This window comes from Prionailurus viverrinus, chromosome D1 (assembly GCF_022837055.1).
Source record: "Prionailurus viverrinus isolate Anna chromosome D1, UM_Priviv_1.0, whole genome shotgun sequence".
In the NCBI taxonomy this organism is placed as follows: Eukaryota; Metazoa; Chordata; class Mammalia; order Carnivora; family Felidae; genus Prionailurus; species Prionailurus viverrinus.
In genome coordinates this window covers 16,086,176-16,103,266 of record NC_062570.1, presented here as the reverse complement: position 1 = coordinate 16,103,266, position 17,091 = coordinate 16,086,176, and the positions used below count along the sequence as shown (strand labels likewise).

The 17,091-nt window shown below is 45.3% G+C and overlaps 1 long non-coding RNA gene across 1 annotated transcript in view; it reads right to left on the bottom strand.

Moving 5' to 3' along the window:
• Positions 1 to 388: 388 nt before the first annotated feature.
• Positions 389 to 17,091, bottom strand: part of LOC125176529 (uncharacterized) — a 17,884-nt gene continuing 1,181 nt past the window's right edge. The window contains exon 3 of the long non-coding RNA XR_007156298.1: positions 389 to 686. This is a non-coding gene — a long non-coding RNA (uncharacterized LOC125176529). The remainder of the gene's footprint in view (positions 687 to 17,091) is intronic.

The following is a 17,091-nucleotide window of genomic DNA, read 5'->3' as shown; positions in this document are numbered from 1 at the left end:
TAGGCTGTCTGCTGTCAGCACAGAGCCTGCTTTGGATCCTCTTTCCCACACCACCTCTTCCCCTGCCCCCCTCACTTGCACTCTCTCTCTCTCAAAAATAAATAAACACTAAAAAATGTTAAAAAAAAAAAAAGAGAGAAAGAGACTTGGGGAACATACGGACCAATGGCAAATTTTGGATCTGATTTGGATAATTCAAATAAACAAACTGTGAATTTTCAAATAACGTTTATGAGATAATTGGAAACTTTCACATTGGATATTTCATATTTAGGAAATGTTAATTCTTTTTAGGCATGATGATGGTTTTGAAGCTACATTTATTGGTGAAATGATGTCTTCAATTTGTTCAAAATAATATTGGATGGGTGGGTGAAGGTACAAATGGAAAAAGGTTGACCATGGGTTGACGATAAGTGGGCTTTTTTGTTATTTTGTTTTACTATTTACTATTTGTTATACTATTTTGTGTAATTTTGCATATGTTTGAAAATCGTCATCGTTAAAGCTTAAGGAAAGAACTGCCTTTGCCTTTGGGGGTCTTCGTGGGAACCCATGGGAAGAATTTTGGGTTTAGATACAGAATCCCCAGAGTGAGCCCTAGTTCTAGCCCATTTATTTTGTAGCAGGAGTGAGGTGGGTAGCTGGGTAAATCGCTTCATATCTGTTCTCCTCATTTTCTTCATCTGTAAAATAAAGTGGTGAGAATTACATGATGTGTTCAAATGCTTTGCACAAAGCTTTGCAAAGGTTCTAGTATCCACAGACTGAGTTCAATGAAGCCAGATATGGCATCTTCTTTTTAAAAAAAACATTTTTTTTTTATGTCTTTATTTTGAGAGAGGGGCAGAGCACGAGCGTGGGAGGGGCAGAGAGAGAGGGAGACATAGAATCCAAAGCAGGCTCCAGGCTCTGAGCTGTCAGCACAGAGCCAACACGGGGCTCGAACTCAGGAGCCCTGAGATCATGACCTGAGCTGAAGTCGTATGCTCAGCTAACTGAGCCACCTAGGCGCCCCTGGCATCTTCTAATATATATATATATATTTTTTTCAGCAGTGTTGATCATATAACAGGTGCTTTGTAAGTGTTTAGCTTCAGTATTCTTTTTTTTTTTTTTAATTTTTTTTTTCAACGTTTATTTATTTTTTTGGGACAGAGAGAGACAGAGCATGAACGGAGGAGGGGCAGAGAGAGAGGGAGACACAGAATCGGAAACAGGCTCCAGGCTCTGAGCCATCAGCCCAGAGCCCGACGCGGGGCTCAAACTCAGGGACCGCGAGATCGTGACCTGGCTGAAGTCGGACGCTTAACCGACTGCGCCACCCAGGCGCCCCTAGCTTCAGTATTCTTATTCAATCAAATCATTATTTATTAAATGAATGATAAATAGGTACATTCCCAATTCTAGGTTCCAGACACCTAGAGCATTCATTTAATAATTTTTTTGTCATTCATTCAATAATTAAGACTTTTAATGAATGAATGAAAAGTAGGCGAGACCTTCTGACAATTGTTGAATATGTCACATTATACACATCCAAGTAGAACCTGTTATATATGTTACAGATTATATTTGCTCCTCTTATTTCACGATGGCTCCTCGGCAGGAAACAGTGAGAAGTTCTTGTGCAGTGTAGATTTTTCAGTCCTGGAGAGGATCTTCGTGAAAACAGGCCAAGTTCAAGCGGAGACTGGTTTCAGGGCTTCACTCTTGCAACTTCCTCGGGTTCCACCAGAGGGCGCTCCATACCGCTTAGCTTTACTGAGACTCTTCCGCAAGTATGCATTCACTCGTTCAGCAAATGTGTATTGAGTGTCCACTACACGCCTAGCAGTTTTCCCCGCGGAGGACTCTGCCCTCCAGGGACTCAAGTCTAAAGTGAAGACAGACATGTAAACAAGTAACGATGGCACAGCCTAGCGAGGGCTATAATAAAAGCGTGTCGCAAGGTGTTAAGGGGATTATTAACTCTGGCGGCAGGGGGCCAGGAAGTCTTCATAGACTGGGAGCTGAAGTTCGAAAGGCAAGAGTTTATCAGGTGGACAGAGTAGACAATGGTTTATCAGGTAGGGCATAGCTTATACAGATACACGTGGGGAAATAAGAAGAAGCATGTGATGAGTTCGGAATGGCTAAGAATTAAGGTTCCGGGAGGCTGGAGAAAGTGGAAAAGGGGCTGGATAGTTGGCAGGGGCCAGATCATCAAAGGCCTTAATCTGTGAAAAGAGAAGAGCCACTTAGTGTGTATATCAGCTCAATAGCTATATGAGAGATCTTAAACTGTAGGAGAGATTATAGCCTTCTCATACTTGTGCACAAAATAGTTGTTTAGTTTTTTGTGGGTTTTTGTGGTGGTGGTGGTTGTTTTAAGATTTTATTTGTTGGGGCGCCTGGGTGGCGCAGTCGGTTAAGCGTCCGACTTCAGCCAGGTCACGATCTCGCGGTCTGTGAGTTCGAGCTCCGCGTCGGGCTCTGGGCTGATGGCTCAGAGCCTGGAGCCTGTTTCCGATTCTGTGTCTCCCTCTCTCTCTGCCCCTCCTCCGTTCATGCTCTGTCTCGCTCTGTCGCAAAAATAAATAAACGTTGAAGATTTTATTTGTAAGTAAGCTCTACACCCAAAGTGGGGTTCGAACTTACAACCCCCAGATCAAGAGTCACATGTTCCACGGGCTGAGCCAGCCAGGTGCCCCTAGTTTTTTGTTTTTTAGAGGGTCCTCAGGGACCATGTACACACTTCACAAGATCAACGTTCTCATGATTTCATAATCGATGCCCAGTTTGGTGCTCACTTTCTCTCACGTTCTTAGGATTTGGTTTTTGTGACTTAAATGTGTCCAAAAATCAAACACCCTCTCAAAAACCAGGGAGATTTGCCACGATTAAGGATCTCAAAAAATAAATAAGTAAAAAATCGTGGTTCAGCCTTCTGAGGCAATTCCTAAAGACTCATTCTAGAAATGTCTGGGAGGGGCGCCTGGGTGGCGCAGTCGGTTAAGCGTCCGACTTCAGCCAGGTCACGATCTCGCGGTCTGTGAGTTCGAGCCCCGCGTCGGGCTCTGGGCTGATGGCTCAGAGCCTGGAGCCTGTTTCCGATTCTGTGTCTCCCTCTCTCTCTGCCCCTCCCCCGTTCATGCTCTGTCTCTCCCTGTCTCAAAAATAAATAAACGTTAAAAAAAAAAAAAAAAACTTCTTAGAAATGTCTGGGAGGATGTCAGCAGCATTAGAGTAAAAAGCTTGTGCTGAAGGTGACAGTTTTAATTAATTAGGTAATTAAATTTACTTACAAAATGGAAGTACAGTTGATACCCAAGGCCAAGGTGACAGCTTTAAACCATAATTTTTGCTCTGCCTTTAAAAGGAAGACATTTCCTCCCGTTACCTGCTAGTGTGGCCCAGCAGAGATCGACACTTGGGCCTACGACACGGGAGGAGACAGAAAACAGCAACGGTGCGGAAGTCTCCCTGAATTTTCCCAGTACTGAAGCTGGGGGGGGGGACCCCCACCGAGAGGGGCACCGGGCCTGTCCCTCTCTTGCTCTGACTCACCTGAGGAGACTCACATCCTGTTTGCCTGGGCAAGTGCCTGGCTGCCCCTTCCACCCAGAAACACTGAGCAGACAAGTCCAACCTGCTGGTTCCCTTCAAGGCCTCAGGCCTCAGTGGGAGTGGAGGGGAGGCCAGAGAGGCTAAAATGCCTTAGCCAACTCAGCGCCTTTGCTCAGCATTCCGCAGATCCCTGATGGACACCAGCCGCCCTGAGGCCGGGAGCAGCTTATTAGTGACAGAACAGCCTGACTTTTCCGAGTTAAGACCGAGTTCGAAGGATGAAGCCCTTTAAATCAGGACAGTAGACTTTTAGAATGTAAAGGGCTGGAAGGATTCTTGGAAGTCACCTGGTCCACTCCCTTCCTTTTATAAATGTGGAAACCGAGGACCCGAGAGTTTAAAATAGGGTGACCCCACCTCCCGGTGTCCCTGGGGCAGTCCTGGTGTCTGTGTTTCGGGTGTGAGTATCAATAATGCTGCTTACACTCTCTGAGGTGTCCCAGCTTGGACAATAAATCGTATGGGCATCCACACCCTGACTTAAAAGAAAAGCAAGGCTATGAATAGGTGGGGAGCAGTGGAGAAGGAAGGTTAGAGGGAGGAGACGGTATGAAAAGGGATAAAGGTACACCTGGCCGGCTCAGTTGGTGGAGGCTGTGATTCTCTTTTTTTTTTTCCCAATTTTTAAATTATTATTATTATTATTTTTAATCTTTATTTTTGAGAGAGCGAGAGCATGAGCAGGGGAGGGGCAGTGAGAGAGGGAGACAGAGAATCTAAAGCAGGCGCCAGGCTCTGAGCTGACGGCACAGAGCCCGACGTGGGGCTTGAACTCATGGATCGTGAGGTCGTGGCCTGAGCCGAAGTCGGAGTCTTAAACGACTCAGCCACCCACGCGCCCCTTTAAAATTTTTTTTTTTTTTTAGAGTTCTTATTTTGGGTGTTGTACGGAAACCAATTTGACAATAAACTTCATATATTGAGAAAAAAAAGTTCTTATTTATTTATTTTTGAGAGAGAGACAGAAAAAGCAGGGCGGGGGGGGGACAGAGAAAGAATTCCAAGCAGGCTCTGCACGGTCAGCACAGAGCCTGATGCGGGGCTTGAACTCACAAACTGAGATCACGACCTGAGCCAAAACCAAGAGTCAGACGCTTAACTAACTGAGCCACCCAGGTTCCTTGGGACCTGCAATTCTTCATCTCATGGTTGTGAGTTTGAGGCCCACATTGGGCACAGAGGTTTTTTTTTAATTTTTTGAAAAATGTTTATTTAAAAAAAAAAATTTTTTTTTTCAATGTTTTATTTATTTTTGAGACAGAGAGAGACAGAGCATGAACGGGGGAGGGGCAGAGAGAGAGGGAGACACAGAATCGGAAACAGGCTCCAGGCTCTGAGCCATCAGCCCAGAGCCCGACGCGGGGCTCGAACTCACGGACCGCGAGATCGTGACCTGGCTGAAGTCGGACGCTTAACCGACTGCGCCACCCAGGCGCCCCGAAAAATGTTTATTTTTGAGAGAAAAAGTGCAAGTGGGGGAGGGACAGAAAGAGGGGGGACAGAGGATCTGAAGCAGGCTTTATGCTGATGGCAGCGGGACCCACGTGGGGCTCAAACTCACGAGAAAGGAGATCATGACCTAAGTTGGACCCTCAACCAACTGAACCACCCAGGTACTCCATAGAGATTATTTAAAAAAAAAAAAAAAAAAGATGAAAGTAAGAAAGAATTTAGCATGTCAGATCTCTTCTCCAGTGGTTCTGTTGCTAAATTACATTTTCCTTCACGAGTTTTTGCTTCTCAAGATAAAAGAGAGAATCATAAATATAAATTTTAAAATGTTAGCTAATTTGGAATTTCTTCATACTAGCACTATGGTTGAATTCTGTTTGGCTGTATAAGCAAATTACTACAAATCATTCATATGAGAATACCAAAGAGGGGCGCCTGGGTGGCTCAGTCAGTTGGGCGTCCGACTTCGGCTCAGGTCATGATCTCACGGTTGGTAGGTTCAATCCCCTCGCTGGGCTCTGCGCTGACAGCTGAGAGCCTGGAGCCTGCTTCAGATTCTGCGTCTCCCTCTCTCTCTGTCCCTCCCCCACTTGTACTCTGTCCCTTGAAAATAAATGAATGTTAAAAAAAAAAAGAATACCAAAGAAACAAACGAGGGGAAAAAACTCAAAATTGTAGTAGCTTCTTTTTTTTAAGGTATTCTTTTTTTTTTCAAGTTTATTTATTTATTTTGAGAGAGACAGAGACAGCGCAAGTCAGGGAGAGGCACATAGAGACGGAGACAGAATCCCAAGCAGGCTCTGCACCGTCAGCACAGAGCCCCGTGCAGGGTTCGAACTCATGAAACCGTGAGATCACGACCTGAGCCCAAACCGAGAGTTGGATGCTTAACTGACTGAACCACCCAGGCACCCAGGTAGTGGCTTTTTGGTGAAAGAGCCACCTGACCTTAGTTTTGCCAGGAAGAAAGAATTTTTACTCCAAACTTAGGCTTTCACCATTATCCTTAAAAGAACTCACTTCTGCTAAGCCAAGATCATTTTACTCACTAATGTTTACAGAACATCTACTCTGTGTTAAAGTACTGTGTTTGATCAGTGAGCTGGGGCACTTCTTTTCAAGAGGCTGGTAAATTTTTTTTTTTAATTTTTTTTAAGTTTATTTATTTTTGGGACAGAGAGAGACAGAGCATGAATGGGGGAGGGTCAGAGAGAGAAGGAGACACAGAATCTGAAACAGGCTCCAGGCTCCGAGCTGTCAGCACAGAGCCCGACGTGGGGCTTGAACTCACAGACCGCGAGATCATGACCTGAGCCGAAGTCGGATGCTCAACCGACTGAGCCACCCGGGCGCCCCAAGAGGCTGGTAAATTTTTAATGACCGTGTGTTTCAATGAACGATTACAAATATTTTATGAGAATGTCACATCTGGCTTATGGTTTGGAATTCTCTTTGTTATGGTGTACCTTCATTAAAATGTAAGGTCATTGGTGTAGAGACTTTTTTTTAAAGAAATGTTTATTTTGAGAGAGAGCTAGAGAGAGCAGGTAGAGGGGCAGAGGGAGAGAGAGAGGGAGAAAGAGAATTCCAAGCAGGCTCCTTGCCATCAATCTGGAGCTTGACTTGAGCTGAGATCAAGAGTCAGATGCTTAACTGAGCCACCCAGGAGCCCCTCAGCGTAAAAAGTTAAATTAAAACACATATTGAGGGGCGCCTGGGTGGCGCAGTCGGCTAAGCGTCCGACTTCAGCCAGGTCATGATTTCGCGGTCCGTGAGTTTGAGCCCCGTGTCGGGCTCTGGGCTGATGGCTCAGAGCCTGGAGCCTGTTTCCGATTCTGTGTCTCCCTCTCTCTCTGCCCCTCTCCCGTTCATGCTCTGTCTCTCTCTGTCCCAAAAATAAATAAACGTTGAAAAAAAAAAATTAAAACACATATTGAGAGGGGCACCTGAGTGGCTCGGTCGGTTAAGTGTCCAACTCTTGATCTCAGGGTTGTGAGTTCAAGCCCTGCATTGGGCTCTATGCCAGGCATGGAGCCTACTTCAAACAAACAACATAGTAAGGATAATTAAACAAAACGATGTGACAGTGTGAGGCCTGCCTTTCTCACGGCAACAAGTGGCTGGAGCTGGGGAGCAGATGTGTCTGCGAATGGGCATGTGTTCTTTCTTGTTCGCCACAGTCCCCACTCACGCCTTATCGTCTCATCCTTGGCCAGCTTCACTCATTTGTTGCCTTGCCTACACCTGGGTCTGGGTCAACGCATGGCTTTCCCACTTTGTTCAGGTGTGTGCTCTTTCGAGGTTGAATTTCCTCAATCCGGTTCATTCTGGAGATTCCTCCCGGATTTTGGCATTAGCGTGATCCATTTGCCTGAGTTGCCACGGCACACCGTTGTACTGTTGCTGGGTGGGGCCCTGTGACGATTTGCTCGCTGGATGCCATTTAAAACCAGAATCCCATGATCGGGGCGCCTGGGTGGCTCAGTCAGTTAGGCATCCGATTGCGGCTCAGGTCATGATCTCGAGGTCGGTGAGTTCGAGCCCAGGCTCAAACTGAGCTCAGAGCCTGGAGCCTGCTTCGGATTCTGCGTCTCCCTCTCTCTGTGCCCCTCCCCCACTCACGCTCTGTCCCTCTGTGTCTCAGAAATAAATAAACATGAAAAAAAAATAAATAAATAAAATAAAAACCCTGAGAAGTCCTGTAGCTATAAACGAAACAAACAAAACCGTTCAATTTTGTTTCACCTAGTGTTTCCCCTTGCGCATAGAATTTTCTTTTCATTCAGTACCTACTAACACCCGGAGGAGTGGTGTTTGTCTGAATGATCATTGAGGGCATCTTAGTGGTAGTGACAGAGCTCCATGATGCCTCGCCGTTCTAAGAGTTGGACTCCTGAGGGGCGCCTGGGTGGCGCAGTCGGCTAAGCGTCCGACTTCAGCCAGGTCACGATCTCGCGGTCCGTGAGTTCGAGCCCCGCGTCGGGCTCTGGGCTGATGGCTCAGAGCCTGGAGCCTGTTTCCGATTCTGTGTCTCCCTCTCTCTCTGCGCCTCGCCCGTTCATGCTCTGTCTCTCTCTGTCCCAAAAATAAATAAACGTTGAAAAAAAAAAAAAAAGAGTTGGACTCCTGATCTTGCGCTCTCTTCCTGACTCCTGTATCCATCTTTCCTCTTGCTTGGTTGCGGATGCCGTGCTTCTCTGGCCTGTGATACCGTCTTAAACCTAGTGTGTCTGCAACCCCCCTGTCCCCTCCCCCCCAGCAGACACTTGCTAAAAATAGTGAAGAATGAGAGGCGGGGTTACGGTATATCCAGGGCCCAGGGCAGAACACTGCTGAGGTTGCGGCCAGGGGAGAACAGACCTTGCTGATTCAGATTTCAAGTCAGGACTTGCTGCACGTTTCTCTGGGAAGCCTCCACTTGCAGTCATGCTATAAACAGGCTAATTGCAAGTTCAGCTTTCTTCCGAGAAGGTTAGGTCTGTTTTCAAAGATGTAAGTGCGCTGTCTCAGTGATGTTTATGGAGCCAAATATTTGCGGGTGTTGGAAAAAGGGAAGCTTTTTCCCCACTCTGCCTGGCAGAGTGTGGCTCATGTGGAGACTCCGTCTTTTAATTAACCAGCAGATTATTCTCCACCCTTTTAATGTTAGAATTCGGCGGGTGCTTGAGGCAAACACTTTTGATGACCTATGCTTAAATCCTTAAGTGGATGTAAAATGTCTATTCCGTTTGGAAAAAGTCAAGTCTCCTTAGCATTACTGACAAGTAAGTCCTTATTGCTTTTCTCTTTTACGCATATTTAAAATTTCCATTATGGGGGCACCTGGCTGGCTCAGTCAGTGGAGCACTCTTCACCTCAGGGTTGTGAGTTCGAGCTCCACGCTGGGTGTAGCGATTGCTAAAAAATAGAATAGAATAGAATAGAATAGAATAGAATAGAATAGAATTTCCATTACTTATTAGAATTTCCTCTTACATTCTCTGAATTTAACTGAGAACCCTTGTAATACAATGCAGAGGAAAGAATCCCACCTTCCAAAGCTCCTTTCCTGCTGTCCTGCTCTTACATCCTAAACTTGCTTTGTAGAAGAGGGACCACAGGGTTTGGAATTAAAGCCCAGCTACACCGTCTCCGAGCTATGTGATCTTGGGCAAGGTACTAAATCTTCCAGACTCATTTTCTCATCCGTGAAATGGGCATATTAACAAATTACTTTCTAAGGTTGCAGTGAGATGTAAAGATATGAAAAGTTATGTAACAAACGATGGTTATTATTACTGTGCTCCAGCATTATTGACGCTGAACTTGAAGTTCCTATACAGGCCGTGCTGTCTTAAAACTAATGACAAGACCTTGGCCCAGAGGGCCCTGCCCTTTCGTCAAGTGGATGCAGGGATGTTTAACCTTTTCGGAGCTGGCTTCCCCAGTGCTCCCAGGTAGGGTTTGTCCCTAGTCCTGTGCTAATGCTGTACCCAGCATGTACTTTACCACTGCCTATCACCCCATAGAGCGACTGCTTGTTAAAAGCCTGATCACTCCTTGAGAGCTAAGATATTATCTTTTCTTTAACCTTGGAATTCCCGAGGACAGCATTGGACTCCTGTCATTGCTCAAAACTCTTTATTTTTCAGGGCACCTGGGTGGCTCAGTTGGTTAAGCATCCGACTTTGGCTCAGGTCATGATCTCACGGTCTGTGAGTTCGAGCCCCACGTCGGGCTCTGTGCTGACAGCTCAGAGCCTGGAGCCTGTTTCAGATTCTGTGTCTCCCTCTCTCTGACCCTCCCCTGTTCATGCTCTGTCTCTCCCTGTCTCAAAAATAAAAAATAAAAAAAAGTTAAAAAAAAAAAGGATTTTATTTGGGGGCGCCTGGGTGGCTCAGTCGGTTGGGCGTCTAACTTCGGCTCAGGTCGTGATCTTACGGTTCGTGGGTTCGGGCCCCACATCGGGCTCTGGGCTGACAGCTCAGAGCCTGGAGCCTGCTTCGGATTCTGTCCCCCTCTGTCTCTCTGAACCTCCCCCCTCACACTGTGTCTCTCTATCTCTTGAAAATAAATAAATGTTTTTTTAAAAAGATTTAACTTTTTAAAATTTTTTTACTGTTTATTTTTGAGAGAGACAGAGAGAGACAGAGCATGAGTGGGCAGAGGGCAGAGAGAGAGGGAGATACAGAATACGAAGCAGACTCCAGGCTCTGAGCTGTTGGCACAGAGCCCAACGCAGGCCCTGAACCCACAAGCCGTGAGACCATGATGTGAGCCAAAGTTGACTCCCCAACCAACTGAGCCACCCAGGTGCCCCAAAAGACTTTATTTTTAAGTAATCTCTATACCCAACGTGGGGCTCAAACTCACAACCCTAAGATCAAGAGTGCCACTGCCTGAGCCAGTCCGGCACCCCAAGAAGGCACTTGATAAATGGAAATGTTTTTTTAATGGTAATTTTTATCTGTTAAAAACTACCCGTATTCTAAGGAATGATGTCTCTACTAGAATACTATAAAATTATGAATCCCCAACACTTTATAAACATTTACTTAATGTGAAGGAAACTTGGCGAAAGAGGGAATTAATTTTGCCAACATCTTATTATGAAAATTTTCAAACACGCAGAGAAGTTGGGAGAATCTTACAGTGAATATCTGTATACCCCACCTAGGTTCTTTGAGCAACATTTTACTATACATTTTATCACACATCCGCTCATTTCTCGTCCACCCTTTACCCATCCATCCAGCAATGCGCAATATCATGACCCTTGGATCATGACTTGCACCAAAACCGAGACCCAGATGCTAAACCGACTGAGCCACCCAGGTGCCTCTGATGCATTTAAAAATGAAATTGCAGACATCAGGACACAGCCCCCTACGCACTTCAGCATTAATGAGAGTCCGATATTTATCATTCTTTTTAAAAAAAATATTAAAATAAAATTTTCATACGATGAAACACACAAAACGTTCAATGTGTACCCCTCAAAGAGGTTTTTCAGGGGTGCCTGGCTGGCTCAGTCGTCAGAGCATGTGACTCTTGATCTCAGGGTTGTGGGTTCAAGATCCACGTTGGGTGTGGAGATTACTTAAATAAATTAAAAAAAATTTTTTTTTAACTCAAAGATTTTTTTCAAAAGCACAAGCCTGTGTAACCCAAATTGCTATCAAGAGGGAGAACATTAGGGGCGCCTGGGTGGTGCAGTCGGTTAAGCGTCCGACTTCAGCCAGGTCACGATCTCGCGGTCCGTGAGTTCCAGCCCCGCGTCAGGCTCTGGGCTGATGGCTGGGAGCCTGGAGCCTGCTTCCGATTCTGTGTCTCCCTCTCTCTCTGCCCCTCCCCCGTTCATGCTCTGTCTCTCTCTGTCCCAAAAATAAATAAAAAACGTTGAAAAAAAATTAAAAAAAAAAGATGGAGAACATTAATATCCTCTAGAAATTTCCCTCATGTCTCTCCTGTCAACTCCTGTCCTCACTTTCTCAAGGGCAAACACTGTCAGGATTTTTTCCACCAAAGATTAGTTTTGCATGTAATAGAACTTCATATAAATCGAACCAAAGAGTACATACTGCTTTACATCTGACTAATTTTGTTCAACATAGTATTTTTGAGATGTCCTCATGTGGCTGAACATATCAGAAGTTTGCTCCTATTTTTTTGCCGAGTAGTATCCCATTGGACGAGTATTCTACAAAGTACCCATTTTTCTGCTGATGGACTGCTGGGCTGTTTCCATCTTGGGAGTATTATGACTAAAACTTCTACAAATATTCTCATACAAGTCTTTTTGTGGATATATAACTTCATTTCTCCTGGATAAATACCTAGGAGTGGAAATGTTGAGGTGGTTAGCTTTATATGATTATTAAAATTTTTTTTAATGTTCATTTTTGAGAGGGAGAAACCGAGTATGAGCAGGGGCAGGGGAGGGGCAGAGACAGAGAGAGACACACAGAACGCGAAGTAGGGTCGGGGCTCCGTGCTGTCCGTGCACAGCCCGACATGGGGCTTGAACTCATGAACTGTGAGATCATGACCAGAGCCAAAGTCAGATGCTTAACTGACTGAGCCACCTAGGCACCCTGACACATGACCTTGTAAGAAACTCTCAGACTTTTTCCCAAAGTGGTCATGGGAGCACTTTTCAAAACCTTAACTAAGTACAATCACAACCAACCAACCTTACTGAGTGTTTTCTATGGGCACCAAGCACAGAGCTGTATTTAAATGCAGTGTTTTATCTGATTCTTACACCAAGCCTGTGGGGCAGATATTACTATTCTCATTTTACATAAAGGACTATTGAGGCACAGAGAATTAAATAACCACCCAGGTCTCCTCACTGCTAGCGAGTGGCCAAGGGTGGGTTTGGATCAAAGCAAAGCAGGTGAGATTCCAGCCCCTGCCTCCTGCCTCCTAGTATATAGCAGCCAAAAAAAAAAAAAAAAAAAAAAAGAAAGAAAAAGAGAAGTTGCTGTGTTTTCTCTCAGGAAATGAATTAATTTCCTAAGAATGAAAATTGGTCATGGTAACCAGAAGATACTATCTTCATCAGTAAGCAGAAGATATATATATATATATATAATATATATATATTATATTTATATATATATATTTTTTATATATATATATATATTTTTTTTTTTAGTAAGCAGGATATAAATGTAAATTCTCACCCATTATTTCGATGTAGTACCTTTGGTGAACAGGGAGGTTCTTTGGTTACCTTGCAAGACACCCATCTCTCCAGCCCTGTGCAAATCCATCTAGCTGCTCTTTAGAGTAAGGGAAGGGTTAAACTTCAGAGTCTCTTCTCTGGGCCAGTTAATAAGAGCCTGATCCCCTCCTCTATAATTAAGAAAGGAGCCCCGGGCTTTACTGGGGAGGTATACAAGCCGCAGTGGGGAGGGAGATTCGAGAGCCAGAGAGCATGGTTTTTCTAAGCTATTAGAGCTCAGTCTCAGATCCAGACTTGCTTTGGAGTATCTCCAGGGAAGGCAAGGCCAGGAGGACCAAAGTGAACACACCTCCTCTTTTGGACTAAGAGCTCAACTCTCATCTAGGACTCTGACATTCTGACCTCCCTCTCTCATCTGTGAAAAGCTCACCAGAAGTTTAAAAAAAGAAAAGAAAAGAAAAGAAAAGAAAAGAAAAGAAAAAGAAAGGAGCTATAGAGGGGCACTGTTGTTGGGAGGGGTGGCTGGGAGTCCCTGAGTCGTCTGAAAATGGGTATGAAGTTTGTACTTTTCAAATTCTGGCCAGGGGACCTCTGAGAAAGCTGTTTGAGTATGTGGTGGTTGAGGTTCCAAGGCTTTCTCTCATTATGATTATTATTTTTTAACGTTTATTTTTGAGAGGAGAGGGGAGCCGGCATGCAGGGGAGGGGCAGAGAGACAGGGAGAGAGAGAAACCCATATTGTCAGTGCAGAGCCCAGCACAGGTCTCGATCCCACAGACTGTGAGATCAGGACCTGAGCCAGAATCAAGAGTCAGACCACCCAGGTGTCCCTCCCTCATTACTTTTTTTTGGTCTGGTAAATACCAAAGCCATTCCACTCTTTTTGGATCACGTATCAGCCACTTCCAAATAGTGTATTTGTCAGGATCAAGTCCATACTCCTTAAAATGCAGAATGAGGACCCTCAACATCTGGACCCAGCCTCTCTCTCCAGCCTCCTGGCCAGCCACCCCTCCCCGTGCACTGGGTTGAGAAATCATTTGTAGGTCCCTGTGGGGACTCCATTTCCGCCCCCCCCCCCCCCCCCCCCCCGTTTATTTCAAAGGAGCAGCTTTGTTTCTCCTCTCTCTCTCTAATTCCTATTTGTCCTCTAAGGACCCATCGCAAAAGTCACAAATATGGTAATTATTTGTTAACATAAGACTCCACCTCCCAATCTTCTTTGGACTCTGATTCCCCCCACCCCCACCCCAGGCAGAAATATCTTATTCTATTTTATATGTCTCGCCCAGCATATAACAAAAATTAAATAAAATCTTTCCTAATAAGAAAACATATGGGCAGAAACTTTTGAGTAAACAGACCTTTATCTGAACCAGCCGAAGAATGAAATCATTTGTTTCCCTTGCTTTGAATGCTAATTTCATCTTGTGGTGAAAAAGACATTTTGCCTTGAATGTTAAGATGACAATTTTTACAAATTTCAATACAAGCCAGTTGTCCCTTATGTCTTTTGGGCCCCCGCTGTGAGTTTCCAACTGGCCAGTGGGTTTCTAGGTATCCATTAATGGGGTGCCTGGGTGGCTCAGTCGGTTAGGCGTCCAGCTCTTGGTTGTGGTTCAGGTCGTGATCTTGTGGTTTGTGGGTTCGAGCCCTACATCGGGCTCTGTGCTGACAGCACAGAGCCTGCTTGGGATTCTCTCTCCCCCCCCTCTCTCTCTGCCTCTCTCTCTACCCTCCTCCACTTGTGCTATCTCTGTCTCTCTCCAACTAAATAAACTTAAAAAATTTTTAAAAATATTTTTGAGGAGTGCCTGGGTGTCTCAGTGGTACTTTGGCTTGGGTCATGAGCTCACGGTTCATGAGTGTGAACCCCACTTCGGGCTCTGTGCTGACAGTGTGAGCCTGTTTGAGATTCTCTCTCTCTCTCCCTCTCTCTCTGCCCCTTCCCTACTCTCACTCTCTCTCAAAATAAATAAACTTTTTTAAAAAAGGAATATTTGGGGCGCCTGGGTGGCGCAGTTGGTTAAGCGTCCGACTTCAGCTCAGGTCACGATCTTGCGGTCCGTGAGTTCGAGCCCCGCGTCAGGCTCTGGGCCGATGGCTCAGAGCCTGGAGCCTGCTTCCGATTCTGTGTCTCCTTCTCTCTCTGCCCCTCCCCCCTTCATGCTCTGTCTCTCTCTGTCTCAAAAATAAATAAACGTTAAAAAAAAATTTAAAAAAAAAGGAATATTTAAAAAGGAAATGTGTAGGGGGTGGGGACAGATGAAGTGCTTCGAAAACTAGAGTATGCCATCAATTTTAATGATAATCAGGATTTTCTCTGGAAAAGTTTAGGGAAAAAAAGTGATAGCTCTGAAAACTTCATTTTTTCATTTTAATCTCCAACAGCCTTCTTCCTTTTCTCTTGTTCACGGAGACAGTAAGTGCACCAGAGGCCTTATCTAGATGCCTCCGGTTTTGATCAAAGTCCTGCCTACCTCCACCCTGGGGACCCTCGGGGGCAAATGTCCTTTTTATTCAGTGTTTTCTCTACTGAAGGAGTCCAGCCTTTGGTCTCCTCCCTCCCCTCCCAGGGAGGGGAACTGGATGACTCTGGAGCCACTCCTGCTAACTGGAAGGAATTGGGCGTCACTGGGCACAAAGCCAGGAACTCGAACCCTGCTGAGGAATGGGATCTGGGCAGCTGCTGTCCTTCAGAGCACGGCCGGCGGCCAGCACCCAGGGTGTCTGGCTACTTGGGGGAGAGATTCTTCTCCTGACAACAGGCAGTTTGTTCAGTGCTGCCTGCCCTGATTCCTCTCCTGCTGCTTTTCTCTGTGTCCTTGAGCTCTCTGGTAACTCTACCTCTCATCAAATTTTGCAATTTGTTCTAGACTTCAAGATCTCAGGCTCTACTTCCCTTTCCTTTAGAGCTGCATTTCTCCGCAAGCTGAAGGCTAACAAAGCAGATAAGTTTCTCTAACTCCTTTTCTTTTGGGCTCTTGGAACTGAACTGTGCAGACCTACTGCCGGAGAGCCTCTATTTTATCCTACCACCATTAAAAAAAATTTTTTTTTTAATGTTTATTTATTTTTGAGAGAGAAACAGAGCATGAGCAGGGGACGGGCAGAGAGAGGTAGACACAGAAGCTGAAGCAGGTTCCAGGCTCTGAGCTGTCAACACAGTGCCTGACGCGGGGCTTGAACTCACAAACCGTGAGATCATGAGCTGAGCCGAAGTCGGATGCTCAACTGACGGAGCCACCCAGGCGCCCCAATCCTATCCCCATTTTGAAGATTCCCCCAGCATTCTGATTTTAGGTTCATCTCTGGTCTAGAAGCCGACATAGGAGCCACTCGATTTTCAGGAACACTCATCACAATAAAATACTCATGTTAGGAAACACTTCATTTGGTTAGCCCCTGGGTTTCTCAGTTCTTTCCCTTCCTTTTTTTTAATTTTTTTTATTTTAAAAAATGTTTATTTAGGGGCGCCTTAGTTGGTTAAGTGTCCGACTTCTGCTCAGGTCATGATCTCAGAGTTCGTGGGTTCAAGTCCTGCATCGGGCTCTGTGCTGACAGCTCGGAACCTGAAGACTGCTTTGGATTCTGTGTCTCCCTCTCTCTCTCCCTCCCCTGCTCACACTTTGTCTCTGTCTCTGAAAAATAAATAAACGTTAAGAAATTGAAAACTGTTTATTTATTATTATTTATTGAAAGAGAGAGGACATGGGCATGGGAGAGGGGCAGAGAGAGAGGAAGAGAGAATCCCAAGCAGGCTCCACACTCAGTACAGAGCCTATCATGGGGCTTGATCTCAAGAGATCATCAAGAAATCAAGAGATGGCTGCTTAACTGACTGAGCCACCCAGGTGCCCCAACAACTGCGTTTTGTTGTTTACCTTTTTTTTTTTTTTTTTTTTGCCCCATGATCATGACATCTTTCTCCTGCTGCTTTGCTTTTCTTTTTGGCTTTTCTTTTTCACTTCTGCAATCTGCCTCTCCCTCGGTGGAATTTTCTCTTTTCCTCCCTCTTTATGAAGTTTTCTCTTTTTTCTCTTTCCTAGTCAGCCTGCCCCTTCCTTCCTTTTCTGGCAACTTCTCTGTTTCAGGGTTTAACTAGACGTTATGAATCACTCCAGTTTCTAGGTTGCTAATCCAAGGAATCCGGGCAATTTGTTTCTGTTCAGGGTTGGACTCCTGTCAAGCTTGCTTCTTAACTTCATGTGGAATCTTCCTTCTCTTCTGCTGTTTCGCCATGCTGCTTCATTAATCTGTAACAATTACCCACCCTCTTTCCAGACAAAGAGGCACCTTTACTCATTTAAATTCCTCAACTCTTCAGATTTCAGACAGATGGCTGCCCTCAAAATGGCAGG